Genomic DNA, 11,940 nt, shown 5'->3' on the forward strand with positions numbered 1-11,940 from the left:
TGGGGAATGTTTCAAAATTTATAGAAAATCCCCTGTACTCATCAAGAGATATGAACCGGATGGATGCCGGAGGCTCCTCAGCGATCAGGCACCCTCGGCCGTCGGATCGAAAGTTCCTCGCGACACAGACCGTCGGATCTTGATCCAAATCTTTGTGGGTCGTTGGATATTTACCCGATCAACATCAGCCGTTGGATAAAATTCCAATTGCAACAGAACGTAAATACAGTGCCCCCACCGGGGCATTTTGGTCATTTCGCGGAGGGGTGGTATAAAAGGGGTGGCTCCCGTGGGAAAAACCCTAGCCGGCTCCCCTCGCGCGCGCCTCCTTTCCCCTCCCGCACGCCTCCTCTCCCCTTCTCCCACCCACATCGCCGCTGCCGCCACCTACCGCCTCGAACTGCGCCGTCCGCGGCCAGATCCGCCGCAACAGAGCCCCCCTTCCAACGACGACGAGCAGCAGTGGAGGGAGGACGAGGAGCACGACGGTGGCGGCGGGGGGGAGCAGCAGCGGCAAGCCAAGGCGGCGCAGTAGGCAGCGGGGGGAGGACAAGGAGCACGGCGGCGGTGGCGGCAGGGAGCGGCGTACAACGCCGCCAGGGCCGTGCTGATGAGTCCTCCTCCTCCTTCCACCCCTGCAACCTCAACCGCCGCCCGGAACCCTACCGATGGCGCCATAGATCAGATCCTCCTCTCTCCTCATCTCCCTCGCACTACGCCGGCTGTAGGCCATCTCCGACGAGCTCATCCACGGGTCTCCGACTATGGTGCGTGCGCATGATCCCTAAATCCCCTCTCTTGTCGGTTTCTTAATCTCCCCTCCTTATGATTCCTTTGTTTGTTTTGTGTGCAGCTGCTCCGATCTGGAAGAAGGGGCCGGTGGAGCTGCTGCTGCTGCAGGTGGACGAGGCACGAGCTCTCATGGCTCCTCCCTCCTCCTACCCCCTGACGTGGTGAACTCCACCCCCTCTTCCTACCCCCTGCACATCTATCTTATTTTTATTGCAATTGTGGTTCTGGACACAACCTGGTGGTGATTGCTATTGTGCAATCTCATTCAATTTTAATCAATACACGTTTTGTTTCAGTTTGAATGTGTGTGCAACCAATCGGATTTCTATTGTGATGTTTAATGCTTGCTGGCCCCTTGTTGTTAACTAGGGGAAGAAGAAGAAACCTTATCTATTTGATTTGAGGAGAATCATGTGTATTTCTTTCATTAGAAGTACCACTGCTTGTATTTGCGTGTTTCCAGCAGCCATCTATCAAAAAAAGCTACAGTTTTGGATTGTTGATTTAGCGGCATCAATCATTAATTGTTCTGCTATGTATGTTCTTAACTATGACTACCCGTTTAGGCGGCTCTTAGGTTAATATGGTCTTGGTTCTGAGTGGATCTCTGACTATTCCGGGTGGGCATGAATCTCTTCTTTGTTTCTTCATCTCCTATTATTCTGATTCTTGCGTTTATTTTATGTGCAGGTTTCCCTGATGAGGACAAGCTGCTTCTGCAGGTGGACGGGCCCTCATGGTTGCTGCACTCTCTCATCGGGAGTAGGTAGGAGAAGTGTTAGCCGCCGAAGCAGACGAGCCGAGCCATCAGTGGTTGCATCTTTGACATCCTTTCCTAGCGTGGTCGCCAGCAGAGTGCTCGAGTCTAGAGGGGCAGCAGACGGTGGTGGGCGCTTGCGCCGCCGCCATCTCGTTCGTCCTGCCCGCCCGACCCCCGATGCTCACTTCCTCGGCGTCGTCGCCGTCGTCCACAACCACCGCCACCGCGCCCCCACCCTCTCCCCATCGCTGCAGGGCCCCACCTTCTCCCAATCCCCTCATCCTTCTCTCCCATGGCCAGTGGATTCGCCCCTCGCGGGATCGATTCTTATGTTTGTATTTGTTGGATTGCTTGCTTATGTCTAATGAAGAGAGTACATGTGCTGCGTATACCTAGAACTCTTATGTTTGGTTAATTATTTTGATTTAGTTCCTTAGGTTAATATAATTTTATTGTGGTTTTTTTACAGATGTTTCATTTTACCTAGGGATAAAAAGTGCAATATAAAGGTTCATTAAACAAACTGAACTTATATATGATCATTTAGGTGCTGAATTTGTCTATCTGAACTTTATTGGTACTGAAATTATCTCATATAAAGTAAGTGATTCATTTCCCCTCGAGTGGATAAACATATAGTGGAAGAAGGGCTTCTATGTCATACCCATGCCTTCATATTTAGTTCCATGCTAAAGGATCACTAAATCTCGGCTCCTCCATTGTTTTTCTTATCAAACTAGAGGGCTTCATAAATATTGTATATATGTCTTACCAAGACATTTTCTAAGTAACATAGTGAGTTCAAATTGTTTTTTCTGTAACCTTTGATAGAAGGATCCACACATGTTTTGTTTTCTGCGTGTATATTTGTGCTACCAAGATTGCATTATATTTTTCCGAGTCCAGAGAGATGGACCTTGCTCATGATGGCAGTCAGTGTTATGTTTACTTGATAATCCTTAATTTTCCAATTCACAGCTTTGTGTACTGCTGTTATACACACACTTCCAAAAGAAATATCAGATTTTGTTCTTTCTTCTTTTAAAATTAAATATGCTTGAATTTCCTTTTGTCGATTTCTAAACTCACCTTCCTGATAGTTTCCATACATGCATATACCCTTTTTGGTCATTATAGAAATATATTGTTTTAACGATGCCTGTTAGCTACATATGTCAGAATGTAACTAATTAATTTTACTTCTCGCGAAGTATATTTCTTTTGTTTCAATAAGAATTATGCACAACTCGATATTTAAAGGTGCATTTGTCTAATTTTCTTTATTTCAAAACTGCATATGCAGGAGAGGCTCACACTAAGGGAGGGCTAAATTGTGAGATATCCTTGTTTGGTCCTTTCCATGTACCTACAAGGCAATCAAGATGGCATGGTTTATCATAGAACTGAATGCTTCCATGGAACTTTGGTTTCAGGTGATAACATGAATATATACTTTTTATGGTTTGGCTAGATGGTCCTTCTAGATTTTGTCTGATTGTGTACAAGTAGTCGGGTTATAATTACCAAAACTTACTATTTTCGACCGTGGCTATTACTACCTTAAACAACGCTGATTTTCTTTTAGTACTACAGTTGTTGCCCATTGCCGCCACGTCTGTCCAGCTAGTGCGTCACATCTGCCACTTCTCCTCCACGGTGTTTAACATAGGTAGCACGTGGGTTGTGCCTATGTGAGCCATGACGGTGCTGCCCGCACCCCTGCCTCATTCGTGAGCATCTCCAAGCACTAGGAGTCTAGGACTGACATGTAACTGGAGTATTGAGTACTGAGTTTCAATACACCACGTCGATTAACCTCTGTCCAAGGCGAACATGAGAATGATACCCTAGATATGGTCCCACTTATTCTGGTTCACAAAATGCAGTAGGTAAGGAATTCATTTATATTTTCCATTACATTTGGTCATAAGATTTTACTTTGCTTTGCCAGGAGAGTTTCACTTCATGTAGCGGCGTGGATGTTCGGGGAAGTGGTTCCTTGCCGGCTGGATGGCGTTCAGGCGCAACCCCGGCACCCACTGATTACTGGCTCGGCTACAACCTGCCCTCGTGATCTCCACTTCCTCTGCTCCTCAATTTCTGTTTGGGAATTCTTCAATGATAAATTGAAATGACTGCTGGTTAGGTAATTAGTTCACTGAAAAGATTGGCCCATTGTCGTTTAATATAGTTTTTGGTCTCATTAACAACACACGTTGGTGTCAAGACGAGCGACATGGCCTGTTATGATCAACAACTTCTGAGTCATAGGATTTGATGCATTATTCTGTGTGAAAAGGGGCAATGAATGCGTGAATTAAGTTTTTTTGGTTTGAAGCAACTAGCAATGTCTATGTATAACTATACTAATAGATGAGAGCATGTGTGCATATGTGGTTTTCAAGGAGAATTATGTGACCGTGGCGTTCGTGCTCGTCAGCGGGACGATGCAAGGCGCAACTCCGACGTGGTCGCGTGGTGGATGTGCGGTGTAGGAAGCGGTTCCTTGCCGGTTGGACGGCGTTCACGCGCAACCCCGGCGTGCAGTGAGTACTGCCTCGGCTACAACCTCCCTCGGTGAGCTCCATCTTCCTCCTTCTCCTCTGCTTTGGCTACTGTATGGGACATGGCCATCCAGAGATAAGAATAGAAGCTCTCCTTCCAGCTCCTCAGCGATTTGGGCTCCTGGCCGTTGGATCTGCGCGCTTGATGCGATCTGAGCCGTCGGATCGAGCCCTGGAACGACCTTGTCCGTCGGATAAAAAATAGTTACTGCTGGAATGAACAGTTTCACCTCGACCGTGCCACCGCGCGTAAATAGCCTACCCCACCGGGGGCATTCTCGCCATTTCGCTTTGTCTGTGGCTGGCGTTCGTGCTAGGGCGATGATGATTAACTGTGGCTGGAATAAGTGTGCCTTTGAGCAATCAAGGCACCTGTGGGTATCAAGTTGGATCCTCCCTGTTGTCTCTAGAATCCTTTTTGATCCTGTGATACCTATTGATCTATCCTTGGATGGTCATTCTTGTTGAGTGATAACCAGGGCAGCTCCATTGTGTAAACAGATTGATCTGGTGATAAGAGATGATGGGGATAGGTTATATGATCGAGAAAAGGCGAATCTGAGCCCACTATGCAATAAAACTGCAGCTACCTCCCCTAATGTGTGTAGTATTGAAGGCAAAAGAGAACTTTTAATGTCTTGCTACTTTAAAATTCCAAAAAGGTGCATTCTTCCTTTGCTGGTTACTGATTCTTCATCTTAAGGTGACCCCATTTATATAGTGGTTCTATCCATCTGATTTGAACTGGGAGAGGGCCACTGATTCTTGATCTTAAGGTGACCCCATTTTTCTATGCCTCATGCTCATGCTACTCTATGTTCCCTTTTAAAGATTCTTGCTTGCATTTTGGGTTGGTTTTCTGCTCTATGTTCCCTTTTAGCATTTCTTTCTGTGGTTGCTGCATTCCCTTTTTTGTATATTACTTGTTCTTTTTGTATCTCATTCTGCATGTAACATAACTAAATAATACATTGAGATGAAAGGTTATATCTGATATCATTGAGAGGAGCAGGCCAACATCCCTACCTCCCTCTTCAACTCCCACCCAACACAATTGTGGTGAGCCCCCTATCATTGAGAGGAGCAGGCCAACATCCCTACCTCCCTCTTCAACTCCCACCCAACACAATTGTGGTGAGCCCCCCCTCTCATTCTGGTTAACTGCAGCTCATCCATGGTTTTGTTTTGGACCGTCTAAATTCTGGTTAACTGCAGCTCATCCATGGTTGTACCTTTTCCTCTTTTTCCCCTTGCAGGTTGGTCCGCTGTCTACAGGTGCTCGTTATTCTGGCCAGTTTGTCGTGCTCTATCTTCGACCACCTCTTTGCAGGTTGTCCCCTTCTCCCCCTCTCTTCTATGCTTTCCAGGCCTAGGCTTACATTTCTTCCTGTATGAAGCGGCTGTTAGATTTTGTTTGGACAATGGATGTATCTGCCTTTTGTTCTCTTATTGGTAGAAGCCTAGCATGTAAAACTATTATCCCCTGCCTTTATTTTTGTCCTTGCTTGGCATTTGGAATTGGGCATTTTGGTCACTTCTATAGATCCTGGTAGGACCTAGCATTTTGGTCACTTCTATAGATCCTGGTTGTGCTCAAATTTACACGGGGTGGCTGTCTCTCTTCTATACTTCTATAGATCAGGTTTCTCCGCTTATGTTTAGCCTTTGTTAGGTATACCTCTTTGCTGTCTTGATGTGCGCATGTGCTACCTTCTAATATTCATGCCTCATTGCATTCTAATATTTTCCTTGCTTGTACTCAGGTTCCAGCTGTTATTTCAATGCATCTTATTCATGGATGCATGCTTTACATGCTCTTCTAGCATATGTTTGTTCTTGTGTTGCTTTCTCTTATCTCCTAACTGCCTCTTGAGTGCAGGAAAATGCCTCAATTAATTAGTTTGTCGCTCCGTTAGTCTCCATGGTCAGATGATGCTTCAGGTTTGCACTTCACATTGAGGTATTGGCCTGGTTACTAGCATAGGTTTTCCTGTTGTGCCGCTTACTGCAATTTCATTATTGATTTGATAGGAAAACTGGTGTTTATCTACATGAGGGACCTGGTTGTATTACCTACTACATGCATCGTTAACTGGGCACCAAAAAACCTAGATTGTGCATCTCTGTTTGTTCATGTGGTGATTATCCTATTGTTTTCGGCATCAGTGAGTTATCTCTTCCCTGTGTTTTTGCGTGAAGTCTTAGCCAACACCCAAGGTTCTGTTCCTGTGTAATTATTTTGCATTGTTTCAGTTTGTTGTATTACGATGCCTATTTTGCAGTCACACAATCCAAATGTAATAGTAGGGAGAAAGATGATGATGTTGTGCTTTATATCACAATTCAAATTCTAGAGTCGCACTTTTTGTTGATTAATCATTCTGACCAGTAATGATTATTCCTCTTTGTTTTATTGTATTGTTGGCCAATTAAAAAAATTGTAGGTGTATATTTTCTGTATGGTATATATTATGCGAGTTATTTCTAACGCATCTTGATTTTATTTTAGAATCATCTAACTCAAGCTCATGCCTTTGATCTTTGTTAACTAAAGCTTCTGTTATATTGGATATCAAATTATCTACACTTGAACTTAAGATGTGATGTATCATACTAGATTTTCACTCCTTTAGAAAATCTTAGTTAGCATTCAGATTTTTTCTAGAATAGATGCTCCTATATTTTTGTCAGCGCTTGATGTACTTTGTTTAAATGTTTCTTCTTGGTAGGATCGATTGTAAACAGTGGATGAATGCATACCTTTTCAAGCTTAAGCATTTGATGTTTGGTGATGTGGTATTTTCTCTTTAAAGATGTTCCTACTACTTTCTTTTTTGATAAATAGACAAGTTGGATCCAGTGTATGTCCATGTGTGTGCCTTGGTTCGGTACGCAATGAAATCAGGGAAAGTGGCTTCTGTTTAACATTGTCATGAAAGATACATTCACATGTCTTGAACTTTCTATCTTGGTTCTATTTGTATTGTTAGTTTCAAAAGATATATTCACTTCTTTGCGACTTTTATCTCTATAACATGTCTACTCTTTGTTTAGATATATTTTTTATTCCAGCTATGTTGTTGTGAGGGAGCAGGCTTCTTATGGGGAATGGTGATGATTTCTTGAGCTTTCATTTTGTTCTCCTTTCTATCCCAAACATAGTTTTCGCAGAGTCGATGTATGTGCCGGTTTGCCCGGATAATCCATGTAGCGGTTAGTCTGTTTTTATTCATATAATTACTGGACTCCTATAAAAAACACGGAGATGTACTGCGCTATATGTTCTCTGATCCGTTGAGCCCAAACATGTACAAGTGGATCTGATCATTAGATTTTAATTATATTTTGGACGTTGTCATAGCTAGCAATATATAGTGCAGTTTACTTTCTTTGTCCTCTTGTGGCCACTAACTAAATCTTTTGTGTTTTCTTCTTTTGCTCAGGGCCCTATGCTCCTATAGCTTGAATTAGGGTGGTGCCAGTGATTCACAAGGTAATTTCACCTCCTTTGAAAATAAAGTGTCTCCGTGCTTCACTTTTGGCCACTTTGATTCTAATGCACATATGTGCATTCCTTTTTTGTCATTTATGCGAATTGTGTACTTCTACAATGACAAATCGGTATATCTTAGCTGTATGTTGTTGAGTCATTTAAAATGGATGCAGAACCCTACATTATAAGTTGATCATGCTGATTTATAATACCTCTGATCCATAATAGGTGTCGCAGTTTTGAACATTTTGGATCGGAGGGAGTAGTTTTGTTGCCTACTATTGGTGTAAAGCTCTTGCTCTAGGCTCACACGATCTAATTATTGTTCTATATAGAACACCACCTTTTAGTTTTTTATAATCCCTCAATTTTCTACAGAAATATGTTGCCCCAATATGCCTAATTTTATATTCAGAGGTAGCATTGATGCACTTGCCTCCTTCAAAAGGCCATATGTGTTGCTTTGTGCTACTTCTCTTTCATATCTAGTTATCTAGAAATAGCTATGGTAACCTTTTCTATTGCATTTATTTAGCTGCATTTTAGATTCAATCTGTTTTCTTAACTACTTATTATAGTGTCACATGAACCTTTCTTTTACTGGCCTACATGAACAGTGCGAACACTGGTTCTTTATAAAGGCGTTATAAAGATGTAGGTACTCTTCAAAGCAATCAGAAAGAAATAAAGCCTCAATCAACGTAGTTCAGAGGATAGAGCCCATGGTGGCTACCATTGATGTCTGAATTGTGAAGTACAATCTTCTGCACTTTGCTCTACAGGCACAGTGTTACTAATTTGTGTTCAATCTCAGTATTCCATTTATCTAAATTTTGTATAGTTTGCATAGTGCTTAGGTTCATTAGCTAATTATATTGTTTTTGTAGATCATCCATATTATCATTAGCAAGGTGAAGTCATTCAAGTATTGGCCACTACTATCTGCATTAGCTTCGCCTCAGAAAATAACCTTTTCACTTGGAAGGAGGAAGTAGGAGTTCTCAGTAATGGTTAACTACAAGCTACAGTAGATGTTCTTTGATTAACAAAGACAAATGTCCTACTATTATCGATGTTTCCAGAGCTTCGTTCTCAATTTGTCTGTTATCTCATTATGTTTATGAGCAGCTCCAAAATCTGACACTTATGCTTGCCAGTATGAATTTCTTGGCTATATTTTATAGAACTTATGTCTTGACGCTTTGTACTGAACTTGATGCAGTCCAATTCAAGTCAGTTGTCCTGAGCAAGCACTATGTCTTGCTTTTGGTACACTTTGTGCCTTTATGCTTTGTAGTAAAGTTCAAGGCCAGTTGTCTTGGGAACAACTATACCATGCTTCTGGTATATCATTAATTTGTATGCTCTATGCTAAACTCAGTTATCTGGGCAGCAACTATATTACTTACTGTTTGTGATCTGTATAAAATAAATTTAGCTTGAGTGATTGCTCTGATTTTCTTTGGATGCACAAAATGCTTTATTATATTTGAGTTTTATACGTTGGGTCATTGTGCTGAGCCAGGCACCGGTGCGCCAGGGGGCACTTCCGATCTAGTATGTATTCAACCTGCGATCCTAAATCTAACATCCCCGATTGAGAAGAGGGCTAGGTCACGCCGCCGCCGCCGCCTCCGCCATCACCCCGCCCGCACGCCGCCACCTCCGCCATCATCGCTCGCTGCTGCTCGGACATGAGCACGTGCATCATGGACGCCGCGACATCCACCGGGACTCCTCCCCGCTAAAAAAAACACCCGCACCTTCCCCAGCCCGCACTCGATCGGCAACCCCATCGCATCGCCGTGCCCGCCGCCCAACTGCTCTCGGCCGTCTCCGGGGTTCCGCGGCCGCCACAGCTCTCCCTGATGATGTGGCATCGTTCCTACACGACGCCCCTCCCCCCTCCCATGGATCCTTCCATCTCCAAACAGAGACCTACAGATGGTGAGGTAGGATCCGGCGAGGCCAGGAGTAAACCAGCGACCTCGCTGGCTACACTGTCCAGCACGACGTCTCCACCCGCAACACCACTAGTACGTTGCTGTCCTGGTTGCCGGTCATCGCGGTCTAGAGGAGCGCCCGCCTCCGCCAAGGCGATGGCCGGGGTCGCGAACTCACACAACATAGAGCTAGATGGAGTGGTAGATGTCGGTCCTGCAGAGCAGAATAAGTGTCTCTGCACAAATACACCAGCGATGTTTGACGCGGACACTATATCCATGCTGGCTGTTTACTACAGATTAGACATTAGACATCGGATGTTCAGTGTATTCTACAAATTGACCGCGGGCGTGCAACATTGTTGAAGGGCAAAGGTACTCTAAGAAGCTAAATGATAAACAGGTCACCAACATACTTAGAGCTTCCTTGGGTTTGTGCAGGACATCTCCGATTTCAGTAAGTCAGTTTCACTTTCACAAAGACAGTGGAAAAGCAGAAAAAGGAAAGCACGTGGATTAAGAAATTTCAGCATTGTAGAACTCAGTTGAAAGGGAAAACGAGATTTATAGCATGTAGGCAGAGTGGTGATTTGATTTTTGATGATTGGTACTTTGGTTGTAAGGTCGATGAAGACATGAGATGAATTTGGGTGGGGCAGTGGGTTTGCTCGTGAGGAGGTGGGAAGGACAAAGATAGTGGAAGAACCTTGAGATGATGGTGATATTACTGAATTGGGTCTGTTTATAACTTTGATGAAAAATTATATTCCCTTAGATGGTCAAGGTTCTAGAGCTCATTGCTATGGAAGAAGGCATAGATTTGATTCACGGAATTGCCAGTAGAATTGGAGTGAGCATGAGTGACAATCTCCTACAGACAATACACTCTTTTGAAGCTATGGCTGTGGGGTCGTAAGGCAAAAAATTCCTTGCGCCTCGTCCGGTCTTTGCTGCCGGGCCATGGATGGGTCTTTTCTTATGGACCGTCCATGCGAAAAAAGGTATGAGTGTAGGGGGATCCAATGAACGTGCAAAGAATATCCAACAGATTACCCTTACTACTATATTCCTGATCCACGAATGTCATCTTGGTACCCTTACTACTATATAGCTCTATTTTGTGTGGATCTTTCAGGTGCATGAATAGTAACTTGTGCAAAACTACGCTTCCCTTGTCATTTGATAATTTTTATCTTTATGGTGCTCATAACATATTTTTCATCTATACTTATAGGAGTTTGTTACCTCCTTTTGGTCGAAGAATAAGATGGATAATATATGCATTGCCGACTTAGCTTAATTTTTTTTAACAGAATTTCTATAAATTTTATACAGGTATTGTGTTGAAGTCCGTGAAATAGATTAATGGTCGAGAGTGTTTATAAGTTATCAAGTCGAGCACATAAGTCTGGAAAGTAGCTAAATTTCCTACTGAAAAGTAGATAGAGGTTTCTGAAGACATTGAGACATTACTACATAGTATACATAGCCGTCTTCTGAATTCTATGATTCTTCATACCTTGAGGCTGTTAAACGTCTATGCACCTTTCACTTGATGAGGTACATTCAAATTGGGTTTGTTTATAACTTTGATGAAAAATTATATTCCCTTAGATGGTCAAGGTTCTAGAGCTCATTGCTATGGAAGAAGGCATAGATTTGATTCACGGAATTGCCAGTAGAATTGGAGTGAGCATGAGTGACAATCTCCTACAGACAATACACTCTTTTGAAGCTATGGTTGTGGGATCGTAAGGCAAAAAATTCCTTGCGCCTCGTCCGGTCTTTGCTGCCGGGCCACGGATGGGTCTTTTCTTATGGACCGTCCATGCGAAAAAAGGTATGAGTGTAGGGGGATCCGATGAACGTGCAAAGAATATCCAACAGATAACCCTTACTACTATATTCCCGATCCACGAATGTCATCTTGGTACCCTTACTACTATATTCCTGATCCACGAGTGTCATCTTGGTCCCCTGTACGAGTTGATTACATGATGTCGTGTTCTCAAGTTTTACTCTGAATTATTTATTAGATGCTCGAAGAAATTCACAACTAAGCAATTTTTTCTTCTGTCTTTTTAGTGATGGAAGGTAGATTGAGCTGATAAATTTCTGCACCCACCTTGAGGTCCATAACATTTTCTTAATTATATGCAGCCCAATTCGTATAGATGTATTTGTTTGAGGGAGAGGACTGTCTGCGATCAGAAGAAACAGTATGTGATCATCATGTGTGCGAGAAATGGCAAGAGTATGTGATGAGATGGCAAGAGTATGTGATATGTATTTCTTTCTACACTACTAATATGTATTGACTGTTCATGTTGATACAGTAGGTTCATGATTGATTATGGAAACAATAAAATTACTTGAGAAGGATTTTAT

The 11,940-nt window shown here is 43.0% G+C and overlaps 1 long non-coding RNA gene across 2 annotated transcripts; it reads left to right on the top strand.

The window, feature by feature from the left end:
* The first annotated feature begins 5,672 nt into the window (after positions 1 to 5,672).
* Positions 5,673 to 8,940, top strand: LOC125517477. 2 transcript variants are annotated; one of them, XR_007287621.1, is made up of 4 exons: positions 5,673 to 6,057; positions 6,148 to 6,281; positions 7,560 to 7,609; positions 8,517 to 8,940. It is a non-coding gene; the product is annotated as an uncharacterized LOC125517477 (long non-coding RNA). The 2 variants fall into 2 exon arrangements; XR_007287622.1 differs by lacking the exon at positions 5,673 to 6,057 and having other exon boundaries at positions 6,089 to 6,281.
* The last annotated feature ends 3,000 nt before the right edge of the window (positions 8,941 to 11,940 follow it).

The sequence above is a fragment of the Triticum urartu genome, chromosome 1 (assembly GCF_003073215.2).
Source record: "Triticum urartu cultivar G1812 chromosome 1, Tu2.1, whole genome shotgun sequence".
In the NCBI taxonomy this organism is placed as follows: Eukaryota; Viridiplantae; Streptophyta; class Magnoliopsida; order Poales; family Poaceae; genus Triticum; species Triticum urartu.